Source organism: Prosopis cineraria, unplaced genomic scaffold (assembly GCF_029017545.1).
Source record: "Prosopis cineraria cultivar Desert tree isolate PC_DT_omini unplaced genomic scaffold, ASM2901754v1 PC5, whole genome shotgun sequence".
NCBI classification, from domain to species: Eukaryota; Viridiplantae; Streptophyta; class Magnoliopsida; order Fabales; family Fabaceae; genus Prosopis; species Prosopis cineraria.
In genome coordinates, this window is record NW_026555336.1 from 33,014,140 (window position 1) to 33,038,694 (window position 24,555).

General features: G+C 29.4%; 1 long non-coding RNA gene across 1 annotated transcript; it reads right to left on the reverse strand.

The window, feature by feature from the left end:
* Positions 1–11,958: 11,958 nt before the first annotated feature.
* LOC129310629 (uncharacterized) lies at positions 11,959–18,498 on the reverse strand. The gene is made up of 4 exons (XR_008593157.1): positions 18,161–18,498; positions 16,705–16,844; positions 16,514–16,616; positions 11,959–12,759 (listed from the first exon to the last, which is right to left on the reverse strand). It is a non-coding gene; the product is annotated as an uncharacterized LOC129310629 (long non-coding RNA).
* Between the last annotated feature and the right edge of the window lie 6,057 nt (positions 18,499–24,555).

Sequence of the window (24,555 nt, forward strand, 5' to 3'; positions counted from 1 at the left end):
CCATAGAGGCTAACCAGCTTGGTAACGCAGAGAAGATCTTCAGTGAGGCGTGGACAAGAAGCAATGCGTGGGCATTCTTGAGAGAATTGATATTTCTGCAAATGCTAAGAAGATGGAAAGATGGGAGCGAGGAGATATATTGAACTGAGTCGAAACTGCTGTGAGTGAGATACAACGGTTCCAAGGGTGTCGAGGGATGTTGAACTTGGGGAACGGCACACTGAAGAAACCTCCATTGAAGACAAGTCTGTGAGTAGGATGACGTAAGATTCCTTTTATGGCAAACGCAAGCTTCATTTCACATCCTGAACTTCGAATTCTACTTGCTTCAGTGTTCAACGCTGATCTGCCGTCCCCAGGCCAGAACGACACCACGTCCCAAACGGTTCGTTTCTTAACTTTTTTGTTAACGCCCTTCTTTTTTCCCCCACGTCATCACTTGTATTCTTGTATTGTTGTATACCACCTCGTACCTTCAACATTCTACTCTTTGATATATATATATAGATAAATATATATATAAAAAAATAAAATATAAGATATTTTTAATATTTTCAGTTATAGTATTGTTTTTTTTAAATATTCTTAATGAATAAATAACTTCATATTTATTTTAAAGTGAAACATCATATTAAATAAGAGTAAATATATAAAAAATAGTATTAATTTTAGAACAAATAATTACTTTATAGGGGTGATATTTAATTAAAAATACTTTATATTTTAACAGAAAGTATAAAATAATGTTTAGCGAACAGGATTGTGTCAAGGTAAGGGAGAAAGAAAGGAAAGATTTTAATGAGTTTATTTTTTAAAAGATTAGAGAAGTGAGTTTAAAATTTTTTTTAATTAATTTTATTTACCTTTTCTCTCACATCTTATTTCTATTAAAAAATTCTAACTCCACTGTGGACTTTTTTAAATCAAACTAATCTAAATATTCCTTCCTTTTCTCTTCCATTTCTCCTCAACCAAACAAGCGGTTAAAAAATATTTTTATAACTTGTCAACCTTACTTAAGTGTTACAACAAAATAAACACTCCCTTCTTCCCTTTTTATAAGATTTTTTTAGATTGATTTTGTGTTCCATAATAAAAAATATTTTGAAAAAATACTTCTCTAATTTTATTTATAAGTCATTTCCAACATATTTCATATAAATTAAGAAAAACATTAAACTTTATAAACTCGATCTAAAAATTCAATAAGTTTTTAACTTTATCCTTATTAAATATACATATTTTTTTCAAATTTCAAACAAACCGTTACATTAAAAATGAATTTAGAGTCAAACATTCTGAGATTATAGTTCGAAAGTAAAATTATCATTTAATCCATTATTTTTTGCTGTATGCTTTTAATACTGAGGGGAGTAACCGAGAGAATAGACTAACAAATGTTTGGATTTATGTCACCCCACATGACCCGAACCAAACGTGAATGGTATTAAATATAAGGTTAACCTTGCTTAATAAATCTAACCAATATATACTTTTCTAATTACAATTGGTAAGAAAAAAATGCTACTAAGTGGTATTGTCGTGCCCTGATCTTGATTTCTTGAAGAGGAAAAATTGATAAAAGTAAAAAAATGAAAGTCGCTATCAAAAATTTTAGGAAATCTTTGGAAAACAATACAATAAAAAAGAATGATTTTCAAAAAAGTTTTAGGAGTCGATTGCAAGTGGGGATGATGCTAGATATCTCACACGACACTCCATTCACAAGAATGATTACATAAATTGATTGTATAAAATTAAACTTGACCTTTAATTTCTTTAATTATCCTTTAGAATCACATGCAAAGTAAAGATAAAAAAATTAATAAAAAATTATTTATTTACATGAAAAGACTTAACCTAGGATCAAAGTCTAAAGTCTATGCACCTTGAAATAAGAATCAAAATCTACATAGTTTGAGATATTATTATTTAAGTTTTTTAAATTCATTTAATTAAATTTTTTTTATGAGAGAATGGATATTTCGGGTTATATATTATTATTTTTTTAAATAAATTTTTTTTCCAAGAAAATGCCACTGAGTAAAAATAAATAAATAAATTTAACCAGCATTGAAACCTGCAATAATTTAATATCACTCAGAGTTTACTAGTTCAATACTTTAAATGCACACGATTATTTAATATCACTTATGACAAATCTAAAAGAATAAAATGAATTTTCTAGAAAATAATCCAATCAAAAAATTTCAATATGAAGTTTGATACCTACAATAATTTAGTATTATTTACAGTATCAAAATTAAAGCTTTTAAGGATTCATAGTGAGTTGGTATCACTTATAGCATAACATAAAAATATGTCAATAATTTAAAAATATATATATATATATATATATATATATAAAACTTAGTGTAATTACGATATTTCAATTGATGCTTTTAGAAATTCATGATAGCTTAGTATTACTCATAACATAGACAATAATTTTCTTCTTTTTAACCTATGATGACTTAATATTGTTCACGGTTTCTCATTAGATGTTTTCAGGGATTTACAATGACTTAAATCACTCATGGCAAATAATAAGATTACATTTTAGTGGAATTAATATTGATTATGAAAAACCATTTATGATTGATTGATGAAATAAAATGATTTATGAGCATTTTTTCTCATTTTTGAATGAATTTTTAAAACATGGATAATCACGGGAACATGCCAACATCTCAAGACTCATGACATAATTGAGTCTTCACTTAAACCCAGTTCAAATATTCAAATGTCCAGATTTGATATCAGCTCAACTGCGATGCACCCACCAAGCTGGGAGTGGGTGAAATGATTAAAGCAGTCTGCGCATCACAAAAGGGACAATATATGAAAATCCAAAAACATGCCAGACCCAAACTCAAAATCAAAATCATTGACAAGCATGAAGAAGCAAAACATGTTGAGAAACTCAAAGTACTACAAATAAAATTGATCATTAAATGAATCAAGATAAGAGTTTTGAGATCAAAGGTTCAGTCGGAGTTGAATTGAATTAAACCGATTATAATTAAAATAACATAATTTAAAATAAATATATTAATCCTTGAAATATTCATTCATTCATGTCCAAACCTCAATGCATGTCTCATACAATATTCATTTAATGTTTTTTATGAATATAACGTAATAATTATAAGGAATAAAATATTTGTAATTGTAATATTTATAAATTACATATTAGGTTTTTTGGGAAATATGTATTCTGCCTAGACCTATCCGTATTCATTAATTTATGATTTTAAAGAAGTATCCAGACACAATGCCAATGCTAATTGATGGCCCCAAAAAAAAATTACCAATACTAATTGACTGTTTTCTTTTTAAAAAAAAACAAATTTAACCTGATGCGAGTAAGTAAACAAAAATAAAAAAAAAAAGTTGATTGATAGGGAGGTAATGTCATTCAAATTGATTCTTCAAGGGTATGCATATTCTGACTAATAAATGTCTGTTGCAGCTTAAAGAAACGTACTCTATCCTTTTCTATCTTAGTTTTTTGGCTTTTTCTCTTCATTTTTAAAGTTCATCTCTCTTCTTCTTTACTGCCATTGTTGAGTCAATCCTCATCTCTTCTTCATCCTCTTAGTTTCTTCGCAATAGTATGGGTAGTTGATGCCTTTTCAATTGGATTTGAAACAGCAAACCACAAATACACATGTGTGATAATTTTTTTAGTCCCTTATCTCGCTTGCATTGTCTTCTTTGCAACTTTTTGTCTTTTCAAAATTTCATCTCCAAGTTATAATTAATAGTTGTCTATTATCTTCTTCCTCCTTTTCTTTCTTCCAATTTCTCAAAGTCATCTACAACATCATATTTAGGATCAAGCATCTATTTTTTGTAATTTTTTAAATCCCAAAAGCATTGTTTTGAGCTGTTTGAGAGGGGGAAAAAAATTAATTGGCTCAACTTGCTTAAATCACAAGATTGAGTGGTCTGATTTGAGTTTTTCTTGAGTCACACGGATTAACTCACGTTGACTCCTTCCCTCAAAAAATAGTAAACTGGATTGAACATATAGTCAGTTTGCTAGTTAGATCAACTAATTTGTTTTGATTTTTTAATGCCACGGAGAAACCAACCTGAATCAACCCCACTATCTTATTCTCTTTCTTCTCTTTCTTTCGCTTTCTCTAAATTTTCTATCCCTCCTTTTCTCTTTCACTTTGTGCCTCCTCTCTTCCAAAATGTTTTCTTTCCCTCCTTCTTCTCCTTGATATTCCTTTTATATGGAGCCAATTACCATTTCTTCTCATCAATGACCCAATCAAATCAAAACCTTAATAACTTTCATTTGATGTTTGCCTTAATTATTTCATATTCAAATTAAAGCATTTAATTTGATAGAATTATTATTGTGGGGATTTGGAGGTTATGAAAAAAGAAAATACTTTTTTAAATTTTATTTATGAAGATATTTTCATTTTTATTATAAAAACCATTCTTCCTTTTTTCTCATTTTATTCATTTAATGTTATTATTTGTTGTTAATTTTCAATTTACATAAAAAAAACCAACACAATACAGTTTTTACAAGTATAACAACAATGACATTATAATACTCAATCATGAATTTTTTTTATAAAATAATTTCAATAAATCTCTTTCAAGAGCTAGATCATAAAAAAATATTTAAACAATTAATAAACTTATTTGAATAGAATATGAGGGCTACCTCCTCAATCTATAAATGCTAACTCCTCATCCAAACTTAAAATATAAGCAGTTTTTGAAAAAATTTATATATCAATAAAATCTTCATTCCTATATATATATATACACACACACACACACACACATCTTTTTACCCTTGGTCCAATTACGAATACACTTTGGATGAGTAAGAAATATTTTACAAAAATATCTAAGTTAATACATATAAAGGGTAAAATGAAAAAAAAAATTTACATGTACTAAATTGCTTATATTTTAAATCAAGATTAGTTTAAAAAATATTTATATTTTAAACTGGAGGGAGTAAAAGTAAAGAGGTGAATATCTTGTATGTTGTTTAGAACAACTAAGAGTATAACAAGACAATAATTTAAATTATCATAATAATAATAACTAATATCCAATTAGTAAATGGTTCATTTTATAACACAAACAAAGGGATTGAATATTCCTAGTATTTGATATAAAAATAATTAAATAATGCTTCATAAAGCTGACCATTCCAAATTATGTTTATTTTGTCAATATGAAAAGATAACACCTCAATAATTTAAATTATCTAAATCACTTTCAAATACATAATCATGGACATGGATAAATGTTTGCTAATACTTATTATTATCAACAACTGTTCAAAACGTACTTTCAAACTCATTAAAGTAATAAAATAAACTTTGTAATATTAATCGAGGATTAACTTATCCAAAATACCATGTAAATTTCTTTACAAAAAATTGGAAATTTAAAGAAGAAGAAATTCTTAAAAATAAGTTCCTTTAAAGGAACCCAAATAGTACAAGATATCTGTCATGGGCACGCATGTAAAATCTCCCTTATCTAATCCCAATTAGCTAGCAAAATTCAAAATAATTAAGAAATTAACCCACAAAAGATTACCAAGTTTGAAATATATAAAAATGAGATCACAAGTTTTCATAGTTCAAAATAAGTCAAAACCATTTATTAAATTATTAATCGAAGTAAAATAATATTACGAAAACATATGATACCTTAGATGAGTGAAATGATTCGAAAACAATTAAAAAATATCATTGTTTGAAAAACAAAGAAAAGCATTGTAGCTCTTCACTCGCTATGCCACACACTATGGCACAGGCGTCATGTGCCACAGCATGTTGCATGTTTATAATAGCAAAGTTGTTGTCACATGACAGTAATTCTAGACAACTTTCAACATACCCTATTTCTTCGTCCAACATTGAAATGAGATGATTTAGGTGTTTATGAAAAGATCTTTTCATAAACTAGTTAATAACATGAGTTTTACTTTCAAATTAAGTCACACTAAAAGTTAAATATCCAAACACATTTTCGCAATTATTCACAACTTTCACAACTAAAAAGGTGTCCAAAACCCACATAAGTGCTAAAAGCTATTCCTGACACGCAAATCATGCTAATTGGACTCAAGACTTCCTGCACAACACACCACATGCACATATACCCCCTATATTAAATTTTCACCCCTCAATCCTTTAATACTAAAAACAAAAATGGGAGGTTTTAGCATTACATTTCAACAACATCATTGACAGTTGCAATCAATTGAACATCCCCATACTTGTATTAATATTTTGGCTATATTATACACTTAAGCAACTTACAAAACACAACCTAGGGCTCAAAATACATTCAAAAATTATAAACTTCAAAAGTGTAAGTATATACAAAATATAAACTTAATTGGCAATATATCATTTATTACACAAAGATAAATAAGGTCAAGAGGCTATACAATAAGAATCCTGGATTTCTAAACCTCTGTAGCTTTTTCCCCTTTTTGCACTGAAGTTAAAGCCTGTAAAATATTGAAAGAGAGGGATGAATCTAGCCACTCAATAACTAAGATACACCTACCCTATACAGTTACATATCAATTGAAGGGACACAAAAAAAAGGTAATTTTCTCAAGATATATGTTCTAATACATGAAACACAAATTGTTATTTCTCAATTTAACTCATAACTCATTTTCACAATTCTGATATCGAATCACATGACATATTGCCACAAAACATACAGACATGTGACAATGGCCTGATTTATTATCATGACTTGCCACAAAACTTAAACAATCATATAACACATCAGATAAACACATATGCATGATCAAATCATCTTTCTATCTTTCTTATTTTCTTCGACTAAAACCGTAGGCTATAATATCAAACAAGGCTTCGTTTGTGTGACTGAATTATGCAAGCTCACCAATTATGAGGTATGACCTGGCCAAAGATCACAAAACTCACTCTCAGACTATGACTTCTCCCACTCTCAAATCTCTAGAGTGTCGTATATTCTAAGCTAATCTTCTTAATAAACTAATGGAAATAGCTAGGTTCTAGTCCCTCAACAAACTATGGAACAATCTCTCAACAAACTATGAGACAAGGCTATATCCTCTTGCATCGAAAGACAACCAAAAATACTATATAAATTTTAATCTACTCCTTTCCCCAAGTGAATTCTCACCAACTGATCATACAATATACGATACTCACCCATTTACAATTTCATTATTTCAATACCGACATGTTGGGCTTACGACAATGCGTTACCCAAGTAAGCATCAATCTCATTTTCTCATATATCACATATATTTATCATTTTTAATCTCAACACAATTATTTTTATCCCATTATACTTAATCACAAATCAAATTTATCATACCAATCGTCAACTACTTGTTCCAATACCACAGTGTAATTTGAAATTCATTTTGAATTCATCTTTGCATTTTTGTTCAATCAAAGCAAATATATTAGCTCATGTTTCCTAACTTGTTTACACATTCACAAATCGCAATTGTACATACAAATAAACACATTTCATGTTATAACACAATTAATAAATAACTATCTAAAATAGAGTTCCATTAGTTACCTCAAATATTTGAGTAGTTAAAGTTTTACCCCTCAATAACTAGCTTCCAAGTTTGCTTTCCAAGCCAAACACAATGCTCAAATGATTAATTTATAATTAATCAAGTCTAAACTCATCACATTGTTAAAAACACATTTTTAACTCTCACATTTTCACTTCTACAACTTCTACAATACTCAATACGTTTATTTCATGCATTTGAGCTTACTTATTGGGTACACCAAGTCTCTTTAACTCACATTGTAATTAATGAGTCATTAAACCTTCATTAAAGGCATTTAAACTCCTCCAACGACCTTCATTAATACCATTTTTGGATATTAATAATATTCACCAACCAACCTCCACAACCACTACTACTAGGTTTAATTACTCTAAACAACTCTCATTAACTCCATTTAAATTAATGAATTTAGACCCATAGCTTATATGGACTGAAAATATCATCTCATCTTAAAACCTAACCAAAAACTTCAAGAAATGGAAAAGAAAGGGAGATTAGGATTTGAAGAACTCACCTTAAGTGATTACAGGGTCTAAAATGCTCTCAAAGCTTTGAATCTTCATGCCTTAACAGAGGAATGTCATTTGCTATTTGTTTTCTCCCTTTTTTTCTTCTGATTTTCTGTCTGTTCATAACAAGTTTACTAGAAACTTTAAGGTCCTCCTCCTTCATTTGTCATCTGTGCACCGCAACGAATATGCTGCACTCTGCGGCATATGGCACAGAGATAATCCCTTCATGTTTTCTGTAACATCTCAATTTAAATTTTAATAGTTAATTTGGGTTAATAGAAATTTTAAAAAATATTTAAAGGTAAGAAAATTAGTAGAAAATTATTATTAAATCTAATTTAGGATATAATTTTAAATTTAAAAAATTAAAATTTATTAAATAAAAAAATTATTAAATTATTATTATTATTATTAAAAAAAGAGAAAAGGTATAAAAAAAGGAAGAAGAAGAAGAAGAAAGTGGCTTCCTCTTTCGGCGCTCTCCCGGTGCAATGATTATGTTTATATAATAATAATAATAAAACAGAAAGAAGAGAGAGGAACGAAGAAATAATAAAAAAAATGTGAGACCCACTGAACTTTTATAAAAACTCACCTGTTTCCTTCATTTCTTCATTTCTATCCTTCGTGCGTGAGCTGAGGCAGAGTGAGCGTGAGTCGCTGGTGCAGGAGATCTGAATTTTTAAGGTAAGAGTTTTTAATAGGATATTTAGGGTGTGATTTCAAGCTTTTCAAGATTAAGTATGTGTTCTAAAATTTTTTCTTAATGATCCTTCCTCTTTGGTTTTTGAGTTTGTGGTGGTAGAAAATTTAGGATTTGAAAGAGGGATGAATTTATGTTGAATAAATATAGTTTTTAAGGTTGTTAGTAGTATAATAAATATTTTAGAGTATAAATTTATTGATGATCTTTAAATTTGTGGCTTAAGAATCAAATCCTAGACTAGATTTTTATTAAATTTGAAAATATATGTTGAATTATTGAGGTTTAGATGATTATTTGAAATGAGAAATGAATTATTATGGCTATAGGATTATGATTCTAAGCTTGAGACTCAATTTTTAATTTTTGGATATTTTAGGTGCGAATTTATGAAATAAAAAGAAAATTTTGATAATAGAAATTAGTTTAGAAGTTAATTTTTAAATTATTAATGTTTATTGATGAGAAAAAAAGGAGTTAAAATTTTACTTAATAGTATTAACTCCAGATTTGTATTAAGATTGAGATTAGAAATTATGTTATATTTTTAATTCTATTATTAGAATTATTTTATTAGTTTCAATAATTAAAACTAATATTTATAAATAATATGTTATTTGTAGATTGTGTTGTTGGTGAAGATTGTGGTAGGAGAGAAATTTGTAAGGAATAATTTATTGAAAAAGCCACGAAGTAACCATGCTTTTAATTTGTGATTAGTGTTACTTTATGTAAATTGGGTGATTATTGAGAAAATTATGAATTTTGTAATATTGTATAATTGTGCAATATTATTATGAATTTGTTTGGTTATTGTGGGAGGTGTTGGGAGACTTGCTATTATTGTTGTATTTATGTGCCACGTGATACGCCCCTTTTGGAGCTCAATAGGTGGCTTGTAAGGGCTCGGGCTAATTTACCTTTGGTCGGGTAATTTAGCACCGAGTGAGGGCTACGACTCGAGGTTAATAGACGGATATAAGGATGGTTGTTTGTGTGTATTGTAATATTTCTTATATTTATTAGAATTATATTATATTATATTCTCACTTAATAAGCACACACTTAACTGTTTGTATACACTATCATAAATTGGCTTTGGTTACTGGGACTTTTGAATCTCATTATGTGGTTAACAATTTTCAGGAAAAGAGCCACGAATGACACGTGGAGGAGTCCCAAAGGCTTAGTGGCATAGATCCACTGTCTCTTTTGGATATTTGATTTATGATTTATAATGTTTTATATTGCCAATATTAGAACTTTTTGTTTATTGATAATTATATGAATATATAAGTGTAATCATGCCTTTCAAATTATTTCTATTTTTGGTACAATTTGGATGACTGTAATTTTAATATTTGGTTTACTTTGGATTGGTTAAAATGGTATGATTATGAGGCCAAATAACTAGCTTGTTTTGAAAATTGACTAAATTATTTATTTTACTTATTCGGAGTATAAGGATGGACAAATGTGATTTAGTTTACTTGTTGGAAGTATAAAGATGGACAAATGTGATTTAGTCTAATGGCATGTGGGAGGTAAAAATTTAGCTAAAATGTTGTATTGTACGAGTTAAAGCCAATTATAAAATATTTTTATATTAAAATTATTGATATAAAATGTGTTGGGTAACTGTAACCCAACTATGGTTGAGTTAAATTATTTTAAAAAAAAATTGGTGTGTTACAAATCTTGGTATCAGAGCTACATGTTTTAAGATTCTTATAAATTATGAAGTTGTTACACATTAACCTAATTTATTGGCAATATACATTATTAAATCATAATGCTTCTCCATTATTTTTCCTGTCTTGAGATTAGTGTTGACTTAATTATGTGACTTCCATCCTTTACGAGGGGAGAGATGGTGTCCAAAACTAGAAGAGGTGGCGAAATTACCAGTGATTCTATAGAGCCAATAGGAAATGACATACCTTTACTGCCACAACCGGAGCCCACACAGTAACAAATGGGGCAGGGCGAGCCCATACAGCCACAACCAAGGCAGGGTGAGCCAACCATGAGGCAAATGATGGATCTACTACAGAATCTTAGTGACCACATGAAGAGGCAAAAAGAAGAGTTGGCCGCTTTAAGACAATATAAGGAGAATGCCAACCGAGAGGGAAATGGCCAACAAGAAGGAAGTCATACCAAGGTATACAATGTGAGCCAATCTGCTGATGAAGGCTCACCTTCCTATTTTCACCATGAGACTAGTTCGAAGAATGTGAGTCTCCACTCTAAGCAACAGACATCCACGATCACAAAGATCTAGAGTACTTTTCGTAAGTTTAATCCTCCTACTTTCGATGGAAATCTTAAGCCAGCGGTGGTTGAAGAATGGATAGATCAATTGAAGAGTTTTTTTTTGTATGGTTGTGTGCACTTCTAATCAGAAGGTGCAGCTGGCAATATTCCTGTTACAGAAGAGTGCTAAGAAGTGGCGGGAAACATCAGGATCGAAGGATGATTCCTCTCTTACTTGAAAAGATTTTAAAGCTATACTGTTCGAGAATTATTTTAAATCTTACCTTAAACCGTATTCCTTAAATCACATTTGTCCATTCTCGAACAGTATGGCTTTAAAATCTTCCCAAGTAAAAGAGAAATCATCCTTCGATTCTGATGTTTCCCACCACTTCTTAGCACTCTTCTGTAACAGGAATATTTCCAACTACACCTTCTGATTAGAAGTGCACACAACCATACGAAAAATACTCTCCAATTGATCTATCCATTTTTCAACCACCGCTGGCTTAAGATTTCCATCGAAAGTAGGAGGATTAAACTTACAAGAAGTACTCCAGATCTTTGTGATCGTGGATGTCTGTTGCTTAGAGTGGAGACTCACATTCTTTGAACTAGTTTCATAGTGAGAATAGGAAGGTGAGCCTTCATCAGCAGATTGACTCATATTGTATACCTTGGTATGGCTTCCTTCTTGTTGGCCATTTCCCTCTCGGTTGGCATTCTCCTTATATTGTCTTAAAGCGGCCAACTCTTCTTCTTGCCTCTTCATGCGGTCACTAAGATTCTGTAGTAGATCCATCATTTGCCTCATGATTAGCTCACCCTGCCTTGGTTGTGGCTGTATGAGCTCGCCCTGCCCCATTTGTTGCTGTGTGGGCTCGGATTGTGGCAGTAAAGATATGTCATTTCCTATTGGCTTTATAGAATTACCGGTAATTTCACCACCTCTTCTAATTTTGGACATCATCTCTCCCCTCCTAAAGGATGGAAGTCACATAATTAAATCAACATTAATCTCAAGATAAGAAAAATAATGAAGAAGCATTATGATTTAATAATGTATATTGCTAATAAACTAAGTTAATGTATAACAACTTCATAATTTATAAGAATTTTGAAACATGTAGCTCTGATACTAAGATTTGTAACACTCCAATTTTTTTTAAATAATTTAACTCAACCATAGTTGGATTACAGCCACCCAACACATTTTATATCAATAATTTCAATATAAAAATATTTTATAATTGACTTCAACTCGCACAATATAACATTTCAACTAAATTTTTACCTCCCACATGCCATTAGGCTAAATTACATTTGTCCATCCTTATACTCCCAACAAGTAAACTAAATCACATTTATCCATCCTTATACTCCCAACAAGTAAAATAAATAATTTAATTAATTTTTAAAACAAGTCAGTTATTTGGCCTCATAATCATGCCATTTTAACCAATCCAAAGTAAACCAAATATTAAAATTACAGTCATCCAAATTGTACTAAAAATAGAAATAATTTGAAAGGCATGATTACATCATATATTCATATAATTGTCAATAAACAAAAAGCTCTAATATTGGCAATATAAAACATTATAAATCATAAATCAAATACTCAAAAGAGACAGTGGATCTATACCATTAAACCTCTAGGACTCCTCCACGTGTCACTCGTGGCTCTTTTCCTGAAAATTATTAACCACATAATGAGATTCAAAAGTCTCAGTAACCAAAGCCAATTTATGATAGTGTATACAAACAGTTAAGTGCGTGCTTATTAAGTGAGAATAAAAAATAATATAATTCCAATAAATATAAGAAATATTACAATACACACAAACAACCATCCTTATATCCCTCCATTAACCTCGAGCCGTAATCCTCACTCAGTGCTAAATTATCCGGCCAAAGGTAGATTAGCCCGAGCCCTTACAAGCCACCTATTGAGCTCCAAAAGGGGCGTATCATGTGGCACATAAATACAACAACAATAGCAAGTCTTCCAACACCTCTCATAATAATAAAACAAATTCATAATAATATTGCACAATTATACAATATTACAAAATTCATAATTTTCTCAATAATCACCCAATTAACATGAAGTAACACTAATCACAAATTAAAAGCAAGATTACCTCGTGGCTTTTTCAATAAATTATTCCTTATAAATTTCTCTCCTACCACAATCTTCACCAACAACACAATCTACAAATAACATATTATTTATAAATATTAGTTTTAATTATTGAAACTAATAAAATAATTCTAATAATAGAATTAAAAATATAACATAATTTTTAATCTCAATCTTAATACAAATCTAGAGTTAATATTATTAAGTAAAATTTTTAACTCCTCTTTTACTCATCAATAAACATTAATAATCTAAAAATCAACTTCTAAACTAATTTCTATTATCAAAATTTTCTTTTTATTTCATAAATTCGCACTTAAAATACCCAAAAATGAAAAATTGAGTCTCAAACTTAGAATCATAATCCTATAGCCATAATAATTCATTTCTCATTCCAAATAATCATCTAAACCTTAATAATTCAACATATATTTTCAAATTTAATAAAAATCTAGTCTAGGATTTGATCCTTAAGCCACAAATTCAAAGATCATCAATAAATTTATACTCTAGAATATTTATTATACTACTAACAACCTTAAAAACTATATTTATTCAACATAAATTCATCCATCTTCCAAATCCTAAATTTTCTACCACCACAAACTCAAAAACCAAAGAGAAAGCATCACTAAGAAAAATTTTTAAAACATACTTAATCTTAAAAAGCTTGAAATCACACCCTAAATATCCTTTTAAAAACTCTTACCTTAAAAATTCATATCTCCCGCACTAGCAACTCACGCTCACTCTACCTTAGCTCGCGCACGAAGGATAGAAATGAAGAAACGAAAGAAACAGGTGAGTTTTTATAAAAATTTAATGGATCCCACATTTTTTTATTATTTCTTCATTCCTCTCTCTTCTTTCTTTTTTTTTTATTATTGTTATATAAACATAATCATTGCACTGGGAGAGCGGCGAAAGAGGAAGCCACTTTTCTTCTTCTTCTTCTTCCTTTTTTTTATACCTTTTCTCTTTTTTTTAATAATAATAATAATAATTTAATAATTTTTTATTTAATAAATTTTAATTTTTTTTAATTTAAAATTATATCCTAAGTTAGATTTAATAATCATTTTTTATTAATTTGCTTACCTCTAAATATTTTTTAAAATTTCTATTAACCCAAATTAACTATTAAAATTTAAATTGGGATGTTACATTTTCTCCTTTTTTCAATGCTCAAGTGGGCCAACTTCACTTCAGACCCCTAATTAGGGCTAAAATCACATCTGAATACACTTATTAGACCTCTCTGACCACACACCACATCAAATCACTCAATTATCATAATTAAACTTGATTAATTCCTTAATAATTTAAGGATTAAAATTTGAAATGTTACAGCATAACTCATATGGGCAAGTTAACAATCAAGCAAGACGTATGCCACGAATAACAGTTGCAGCTTGATGGCTAGCATAGCTCGAAGGCGACGAATAATAGGCACAACTCGAAGCCACAAAAACAAACTTAAACATTAGATTCATGAAAAGGCATGCTGTATTTAGTTCCTCCACAAATATTTGCAAGTATGTTAAAAGTCAACCCTCTAATATACGAACTTTTTTTTATTGTAAAAGAATCTAAACATTCATAAGCTATTTTTCAAACATTTTTTTCATAGACTCGTGTATGTTTGTGACAATTTCTTTCAACAGTCATGCCTTTGAATATATTCCAACTACAAAGGAACCACTATCGCCCTTAAAAATTTAGCCTCTCCAACAAGGAAAAGCAAGTGGGAACACCAATAGAAAAATAATCATTACAATTGCAAATTTGCATGTCAGCAAGTACTTCAGTTCAAAAATTATTGTACAATACACTTCCTAATAAACTGGAATTTCACACCATAACACAATATGAATTAAGATTCAGACATACAAGGAGCAAAGAGATGGCTATCTTTATGCTAAAACCTAACATCAGCAACTAGGAAACAACATGATAATGTTACACCATCTTTTGATATTCTAAAGGTCTATTCAACACATAATTAAAACCAAAGAAATTTAAGAAAATGAATGCCTAACCAAATCAAAATAACATAATCACCTTTTACCGGGAGTTTATGAAACTTTGGGAACATAGCAGACACTTATATACTAATAAGGAGATTAAATAATACTTGATTTAAAATAAAACCAAGGTTTTTCTAACATTATAGAAATTAAATTACAAACTTTAAATGAGCCTAACTTAAGAATCAAGGGAAATTTGAGAATAGTTTAGCAAAATTAATAATTAACAACTTTGAAAGCTTTAAATTTGGGTTTAAGACATGTAACTGATAGTATCCAGTGTTTCTCCTCTAAACTCCAGAACACTTTTTGATTTTTGGTGACTCATAGGCTAACTTTTAGAGCACTAGATTGTAACTCTAATGAGCATGAACAATTAATTGATTGACAGCATAAATAGAAGTCTTAAAAAGAGATATTCTCTCGGTGATTAAGATAAATTTCAACATGTATGATTCAATTTCATCAACTTTGCTTCTCAACCTTTCATCAAACACTTTATATATATCCCAAAAGTTATCATAAGAATAAACAAACTTGATCCTTGAATTATCAATCAAATATCTTTCCCACAATTCTTTAATTTTATTTCTAACCTCTCATTATAGAAAAATAATTGGCTTTTATAATAATTTAATCAACAATAAACTATTTATCACATGTCATTAAACACTTTATGTACATCCCACAATCAAATCATGAAACAATCCCATAATTTATAAATTATCAACCATACAACAACCAACTTACTCTTTAAATCTCCTTCCCAAAAATCTTCCAGGCTTCTATGTACATTTTTGTGCTTCCCAAAATCACTTTCTTATCAAGAATAAATTAAAATACATTAAAACAGAATCCAATTCCATCATACTAGTGTTTGATATATTGAATATACTTAATTAATCCATCCCAACTCTTCATAACGTTTTATCTAGCACCTTATATGCATTGATACAACTACAACATCAAGCTTCTTATACCTCAAAGCTAGCTAAAAAGAACCCCAAATTTCTCTTCTATTCCACGTCAGCAGCAAGAAGGGAAAAGAAATTCCAGTTCATCATATACAAACAAGTAATCAAAGAAAAAAATTTCTTCTTTTATATTTTTTATTCACATGCCCACACAAATCGCGAACTGGGAAGAAGAAGGAGAACGAGGTCCAACACATCAAATATCGTCACTGATGGTATGATTAGTACCATCTTATTAGTCTAGAAGCTAGAAGATAGGATTGGAATAGCATTACAAGCTGAAGAAAATGAATGAGCTTACCTGTACCGGTAAACTGAACTTGCTTTCTTTAGGGATTCTCTGTTCTAAGTGCCTTCAAGCGCAAAGGCTGAAGCAGAGAGAGAAGCTGAACCTGAACCAAAGCCTGCAGAAAGAGAAAGAAATTCATATCGGAACTTGTAGCAAGCACAGACGGCGTGAACGGAGAAGGGAGAAGAAGATTCCGGCGTTACTGCTGCAATCGAAGAGAGAAGAAGGAGAAGTTCATCGCCGGTGAAGCAGGGGAAGAGAAAGAAGAAGAAAGGCCGGCGGCTAGCACTCCCACAGCAGCAACATGGACAGAACGGCGACCAACTCACGCACCCCTCCCTTCCTGTAACAGGTCGCATAAATGAAACGGAAATGGGAAGGAGGGAAAAAAATCTGATATGCATCTTCCATTTACCGAGAGTTTATGAAACTTTAGGAACATACCAGACACTTATATACTAATAAGGAGATTAAATAATACTTGATTTAAAATAAAACCAAGGTTTTTCTAACATTATAGAAATTAAATTACAAACTTTAAATGAGCCTAACTTAAGAATCAAGGGAAATTTGAGGACTAAAAGAATAGTTTAGCCAAATTAATAATTAACAATTTTGAAAGCTTTAAATTTGGGTTTAAGACATGTAACTGATAGTATCCAGTGTTTCTCCTCTAAACTACGGAACACTTTTTGATTTTTGGTGACTCATTGGCTAACTTTTAGAGCACTAGATTGTAACTCTAATGAGCATGAACAATTAATTGATTGACAGCATAAATAGAAGTCTTAAAAAGAGATATTCTCTCGGTGATTAAGATAAATTTCAACATGTATGATTCAATTTCATCAACTTTGCTTCTCAACCTTTCATCAAACACTTTATATATATCCCAAAAGTTATCATAAGAATAAACAAACTTGATCCTTGAATTATCAATCAAATATCTTTCCCACAATTCTTTAATTTTATTTCTAACCTCTCATTATATAAAAATAATTAGCTTTTATAATAATTTAATCAACAATAAACTATTTATCACATTTCATTAAACACTTTGTGTAGATCCCACAATCAAATCATGAAACGATCCCATAATTTAGAAATTATCAACCATACAACAACCAACTTACTCTTTAAATCTCCTTCCCAAAAATCTTCCAGGCTTCTATGTACATTTTTGTGCTTCCCAAAATCACTTTCTTATCAAGAATAAATTAAAATACATTAAAACAGAATCCAATTCTATCATACTAGTGTTTGATATATTGAATATACTTAATTAATCCATCCCAACTCTTCATAACGTTTTATCTAGCACCTTGTATGCATTGATATTCCAACTACAACATCAAGCTTCTTATTCCTCAAAGCTAGCTAAAAGAACCCCAAATTTCTCTTCTATTCCGCGTCAGCAGCAAGAAAGGAAAAGAAATTCCAGTTCATCATATACAAACAAGTAATCAAAGAAAAAAATTTCTTCTTTTATATTTTTGTTCACATACCCACACAAATCGCGAACTGGGAAGAAGAAGGAGAACGAGGTCCAACACATCAAATATCGTCACTGATGGTATGATTAGTACCATCTTATTAGTCTAGAAGCTAGAAGATAGGATTGGAATAGCATTACAAGCTGAAGGAAATGAATGAGCTTACCTGTACCGGTCAACTGAACTTGCTTTCTTTAGGGATTCTCTGTTCTAAGTGCGTTCAAACGCAAAGGCTGGAGCAGAGAGAGAAGCTGAACCTGAACCAAAGCTTACAGAAAGAGAAAGAAATTCATATCGGAACTTGAAGCAAGCACAGACGGCGTGAACGGAGAAGGGAGAAGAAGATTCCGGCGTTACTGCTGCAATCGAAGAGAGAAGAAGGAGAAGTTCATCGCCGGTGAAGCAGGGGAAGAGAAAGAAGAAGAAAGACCGGCGGCTAGCACTCCCACAGCAGCAACATGGACAGAACGGCGACCAACTCACGCACCCCTCCCTCCCTGTAACAGGTCGCATAAATGAAACGGAAATGGGAAGGAGAGAAAAAAATCTGATATGTGTCTTCCATTTTTTAAAGAAAACATAACAATTAAAGACCTAATATCATTAATTTTAATTAATGATCATAAAATATTAAAATTTTAATTAAAAATTATGATCATTACATAAAATAAAAAATATATATAACTTTATAAAATTATCCTTATTTTATATAAATATTTAAATATACATAATATTGTTAAATTATTATCGTGACGTAAAAATATTCTTAACATTAGTTAAAAAATCAATGAACTCCATTGGAAAATAAATTTTTTCTTAATATAAAAAAAGCTCACTTTTAAAACATTTTAAAGTTACTTATAAATATATAAAAGTGATTTAAAAATTTATTAATTTTATGTAGGAATATGAATCTAACAACTTGTTAAATTTTATATTTGTTAATGTATAGTTGACCACTTAAAAAATAAAAAGATAATACTGTTGAAATTATTGTTGTAGGATGAAAATATTATCAATGTCAGTTGAAAAATAAAAAACCATACTTAAAAATATATTGTTTCCTAATATAAAAAAAAACTCACTTTTAAAATGTTCTAATATCACTTATAAATATACAAAAATGAATTGAAAATTTACCAACTTCACTTTGTAATTTTTTCCTATAAGGGGCATTTAAAACAATTCACATTTTTAAAATTTCAAGTAAAGATCATAGTCTTTAATTAAAATTTTAATATTTTATAGTCCTCAGTTGAAATTAATGATCTCAGAAGATCTTTAATTATCATTTTTTTTTTAAAGGACCAAGATAATTTCACTAGAAAATAAAAATATATCTTCTTACACCTTCCTTTATAATTCGAACTCACAACCGGTGGGATAACACGTCATTTTTACTAAGTAAACAATTAATCTTAATAAATTTACTTTAAAATTTATAACAATAACTTCAAAATATCTTATTATTAATTTTATTTTATTTTTTATTTTTCAAAATTCCTGGATTATTATAATTTGGATAATAATATTGGAAACTAATATTGGTGCTAGTCAAGTATTGGGGATGGAAGGTTGTTCCTGGATAAAGACCTTTGCTGGCAAATCGGCAATGGTGGAAGTGTCAAGATTTGGACAGATAGGTTGATCCCATCTCTGATGAGTCACAACCTGCCTATGTGTGAAGATTCTAAGGGGAATAAAGACTGTGTGGCAGCTTGCTTGATTGAAGATGACAATGTAATCTTTCTCAGATTACTGGTGTAATAAGAGAGGAATTTGTCCAAGCCATTAAACAAATACCTCTATCCAGCAGACAGAGAGAGAATATATAGTGATTTGGGCACCTGCAAGAAATGGCATATACAGCTTCAAGGCTGGATACAACAGAGCACACTCGAAAGAAGTAGAGAAGACTGATACAACTGTAGCTACAACTACTGACTGGAAGAACTTATGGAATATTCGCATGGTGCCACGCATTAAGCAGTTTGTATGGAGGCTTTTATCCAATGCAGTGACTACTAATGAGGAGCTTATAAAGAGAAGAAGATGATATACTGATCTCTTTGCCCAGTCTGTGAGAATGAGGTAGAAACACTGGAACATTTATTATTTTTATGCCCATGGGTTCAGTATGTATGGTTTGGCAGTGTTTTTTCTATGAGAATTGATCCGTGTAGAATCACAAGCTTCAAGACTTGTTGGAATGTTATAACTGACTCTAAAAGTCACTCCACAGAATATGACATTGCTCATATATGTTGTATACTGTGGTTTATTTGGAAAGGTAGAAATGAGAGAAATTTTAATCACATGGCTCCTGACCCAATTGCTGTAATACTGAAGCCTAATAGTGCTCTTGATCAGATTAACGAGGATGTGATGGTGCATGTCATAAGAAAGATGGTGCAGCAGCTTTTGGAATTGTTTGTACAGATACAAATGGGGAATTCAAATGGGGGTTTATGGAAAAAAAATAAAATAAAATCTCTCCCCACCTTCATGGCTAAGGTGCTGGCATTGAAGACAACAATGGTGCTGGCCATTGACTTGGGTGATCAAAAAATTAGTTTTGAAAGTGATTGTGCTACAATTGTCTCTTGTGTGAAGAAAGGCCAACTTGATCTGTGTCAATAGTGCTGTCATAGAATTATTCAAGACATGCTTGATTTCATGGCTTTTAATGTCGGATTCTTTATTAATTTCACGCGATGTAAAGGTAAAAAGACAGTGGATCATCTGGCTGCTGGTGCTTTGTCTTTCATTGTAACATTAGTGGATCATCTGGCTGCTGGTGCTTTGTCTTTCATTGTAACATTGGATGCTGTGGAGGTTGAAATGGCTGTCGGTGTTCCTGATTTAATGGAAGTTGGATTGAGGGTGGGTTGATTGTGTTTCTTTCGGTTGTTTTGTGCTGTTTTGCTTCATTGACTTTAACTTTGCTCATTTGCTTTTTTGTCTTGGTTTTTCTGGTTGTTGTTAAGTTTCTTTTCGATGCCGGTGTGTCTTTTGTTAAAACTTATTATTTTGGTGGAACGAATTGCACTTCAGGGCAAAAAACCAAAAACTAATTGAATTTGATGACAACTGATCCCAATGTAACTTCTAGAGCTGTCAATGCTTTACCTTTTAAACTGAAAATGAACTAACCTATTGTCTTTTGGCATATACTTCCTCTATATAAAAATATAAAATATTTTTTTAAAAATTAAATGTTTTAAAATATAAAATATTTTTAATCTTTCGAGATATAATCATTATCTTTTTTTTAAAAGTATTCGTATTAATAATGACTTTATATTTATTATAGGGTGTTTAATAGGGGTAAATATGAAAAAATAGGGTTAGTTGAAAAATAATTAACAACTTTATTGAAAGGTGAGATTCGATTAAAAATATCTTACATTTTTGAACGGAAAGAGTATGAAATAGTTAAAAATAACTTAAAGAACACAAAATTTATAATTCTAATTCTAATTTTTTAAAAAATTGTAATATAAATTTGTTAAAGTGACAAAAAAAAATTAAAATTATGAATATGTAATGTGAAAATTTAAGACCCAAATTTTCAAATTCATGAATTAATTTGTAATTACATTAATATGATTTTGATAACTATAAATTGGTTAAAATACATAAAACCTCCTAAAATTTAAGGAAGATAATTATATATAACTCCCTTACTTTTAAATGTTTAAATTTAAATTTCTTAAAATTTAATTATTTTTCAAAGCTCCTTACTGTTAGTTACTCTATTATGTTATTAACAAATTCGTCATGTCATATTAAGAAAAGTCGCATAGAATATTATGTGTTATTTTATGTAAACAAATTATAAATGTATAAAAATTATACTTCATTCGTCCTAAATTATAAGACACTTTTAAAAAAAATTTAGCATTTTAAAATATAAGATACTTTGATAAAAATAAGGTTTCATTAATGATACTTTTTTAATATTATTCTTATCATATATTCTCTCTTTTCAATATTATTTCATCAATAGAGTATTAAATGAAGGATATTTTTTAAAATTTATATTTTTGTTTTGAAAAGGTAAAGTTGTAAAGTATATTTAATGAATTTTATTGATATGTGAGAATTTATCTAAAAGTATCTTATAATTTAAGACAAAATGAGTAATATCTTTCATAAAGGTAAAAATATCATTTATTTAAAAAAAAAAAAAACCTTCCCTACCCTTTTATCTCACGACCCATTGATAGTAGAGGCATTGATTGTCCAAAAATATTATTATCATTGTAAAATTTTAAACATTTGTTTTTGTATTAGTTTTATACATTTTTTGTTATTAATGGTGTATGTGTTCTCATATTAAAAGATGAATTTTTATTTATATAATTCTTATCAATGACAATTTTTAGATTTTTTTTATTTGTTTGATATAAAAAAGATGCTTTGATTGATAAAGAATAATAAAATTATACTCCCTCAGTATAAAAATATAAGACATTTTTAATCGAATCTCACTCTTAATAAAATAGCTATCTACTTTTCAACTAACCCTATCTTTTTATATTTATCCCTATTAAATACCTTATAATAAATATAAAGTTATTATCAATAGGGGCACTTTAAAAAAACATTGATTACATTTCAAAAAACTAACAATATCTTACATTTTTTAATATCAAATTTTTTAAAAAATACCTTCCATTTTTTTAAGAGAGTAATTTTTCTCTTAAATTGTGTTAACAATAAACAATGAGAATAATGTCACTCAATTAAAAAAGATAATAGCATTGTCATGTGAGTTGAAAGAAAAAAAATACAACTTTATCCCTCATTAAATTGTGTTAAAAAATAATAAAAATATCTTTTCTCATAAGCTCTATTAATAATATAAAAGAGGTAATTAAAGGATGGGGGCTTCGGAAAACAAAACTTAAGTTTAGGGGATTTAATTATAAACATTTTAAAGTGAGAAAGTTCATCTAAATTACCTTAAAATTTAGTGACCTTGCATGCAATTTAAACTGTGACTATGCAGAGAATAAAAAAGAAAAGGGAAGGGCAAAAACTGGGGAAGAGGGACAAAGATAGATAGGCTGGTAAGTTAGGTATTGGGAATGAAGAAGTAGGGACGGGACAAATCATGGGATTGGGATGTGATCAGAAGAGAACATGTCTGTCCCATCATTATTACTATGTTTCTCACGCTCTCTGACACTGACTCTCGCTCTCTCTCTCTCTCACTCTTTCAACCGCCACCGACAAAACCACCTCATCATTTTTTCTTTTTCTCGAGGCCACGCGCCCTCCCTCTCACTCACTCACTCTTTAAGTTTTACCTATAAAAATATAAAATATTTTTAATTAAATTTATTTTTTAATAAAATAATTATTTATTTTTAAATTAATTTTATTTTTTTAAAATATTTTATCATAAATATAAAGTTATTATCAATAGTAGCACTCTTGTGAAAAGATAATGATTATATTTTAAAAGATTAAAAATATCTTATATTTTTTAACATTCAACTCTTTAAAAAATATCTTATATTTTTATACAGTGGAAGTAATTTTTTTCAGGTTGTAATAATTCTCATTAAGAAACAAATTATTTTTAAATTTTGAAATGTACTATAAAATTTTATGAAATTATTATCCAAATCATTTAAATTGTAATTTTCCTAAAATTTTTATGGCACCCTCGCCCTCTTGAAAAAAAGAAAGTTATAGGTATGATTTGTCATGCAAGTAAAAGGCAGGTATGTGTAAAGGTGGTGCGTGGTTATGTTTTTTTTTCCCTTTAAAGGAGCCACTCTTCTCCATGGGAAAAGGAGTAGGAATGTGCCCTACGTGTTTGTATTTGATCTATTTCCCCCCCAAAAAAAAACATCTTTCCTATTATAATTATTTACAATTATATTTCAATTTTGTATAATAACTTATTTTTTATTTTATTTTTCTTATGATTTAGCGATTAAATTTTTTTCATGCATTATTTATCTAGCATTTAAAAAATAAATAACGGTCTTTCTTTAAATATTTTATCTTCATATAAATTTTATTTTTTTATATTGAAGAAAATCTTATTGGAGGTAGAGATTATGCAATGTTTCATAGGTGAAAAAATACTTTCCAAGAAGGAAATAGAAAATGCACCTATCTCAATTCTCACTTGCTTTGTTTCTTTTTGTTTAATAGAAAACATTTTTCTATATGCTAAATATGTAAATATATATGCATATACATATACCCACCATGTTATCTTTTTTTGGTTTTATTGTCTGGTATCCTAAAAAACTTAGACTATTATCACCATCCATTTAAACTAATCCAAACTCTGATTATGTGAAACTGTTATTATTAATGGTGACTTCATGAGTACTTCTAAGATATTTTTGACATTTTTATTTAACATAATTATATTTTAAGACTTGAACTCAAAACTCTAAGATAAACTAGTTCAACTATCTCAATTAGTTAAACCAAGTGTCCTTCAATCACATTATCAACCCGACAGAAAATGACTCTTGATCATTACGTTGGTTGATTATTCTTAAACACCCCCCCTGTTGCCAAGAGTTCAGA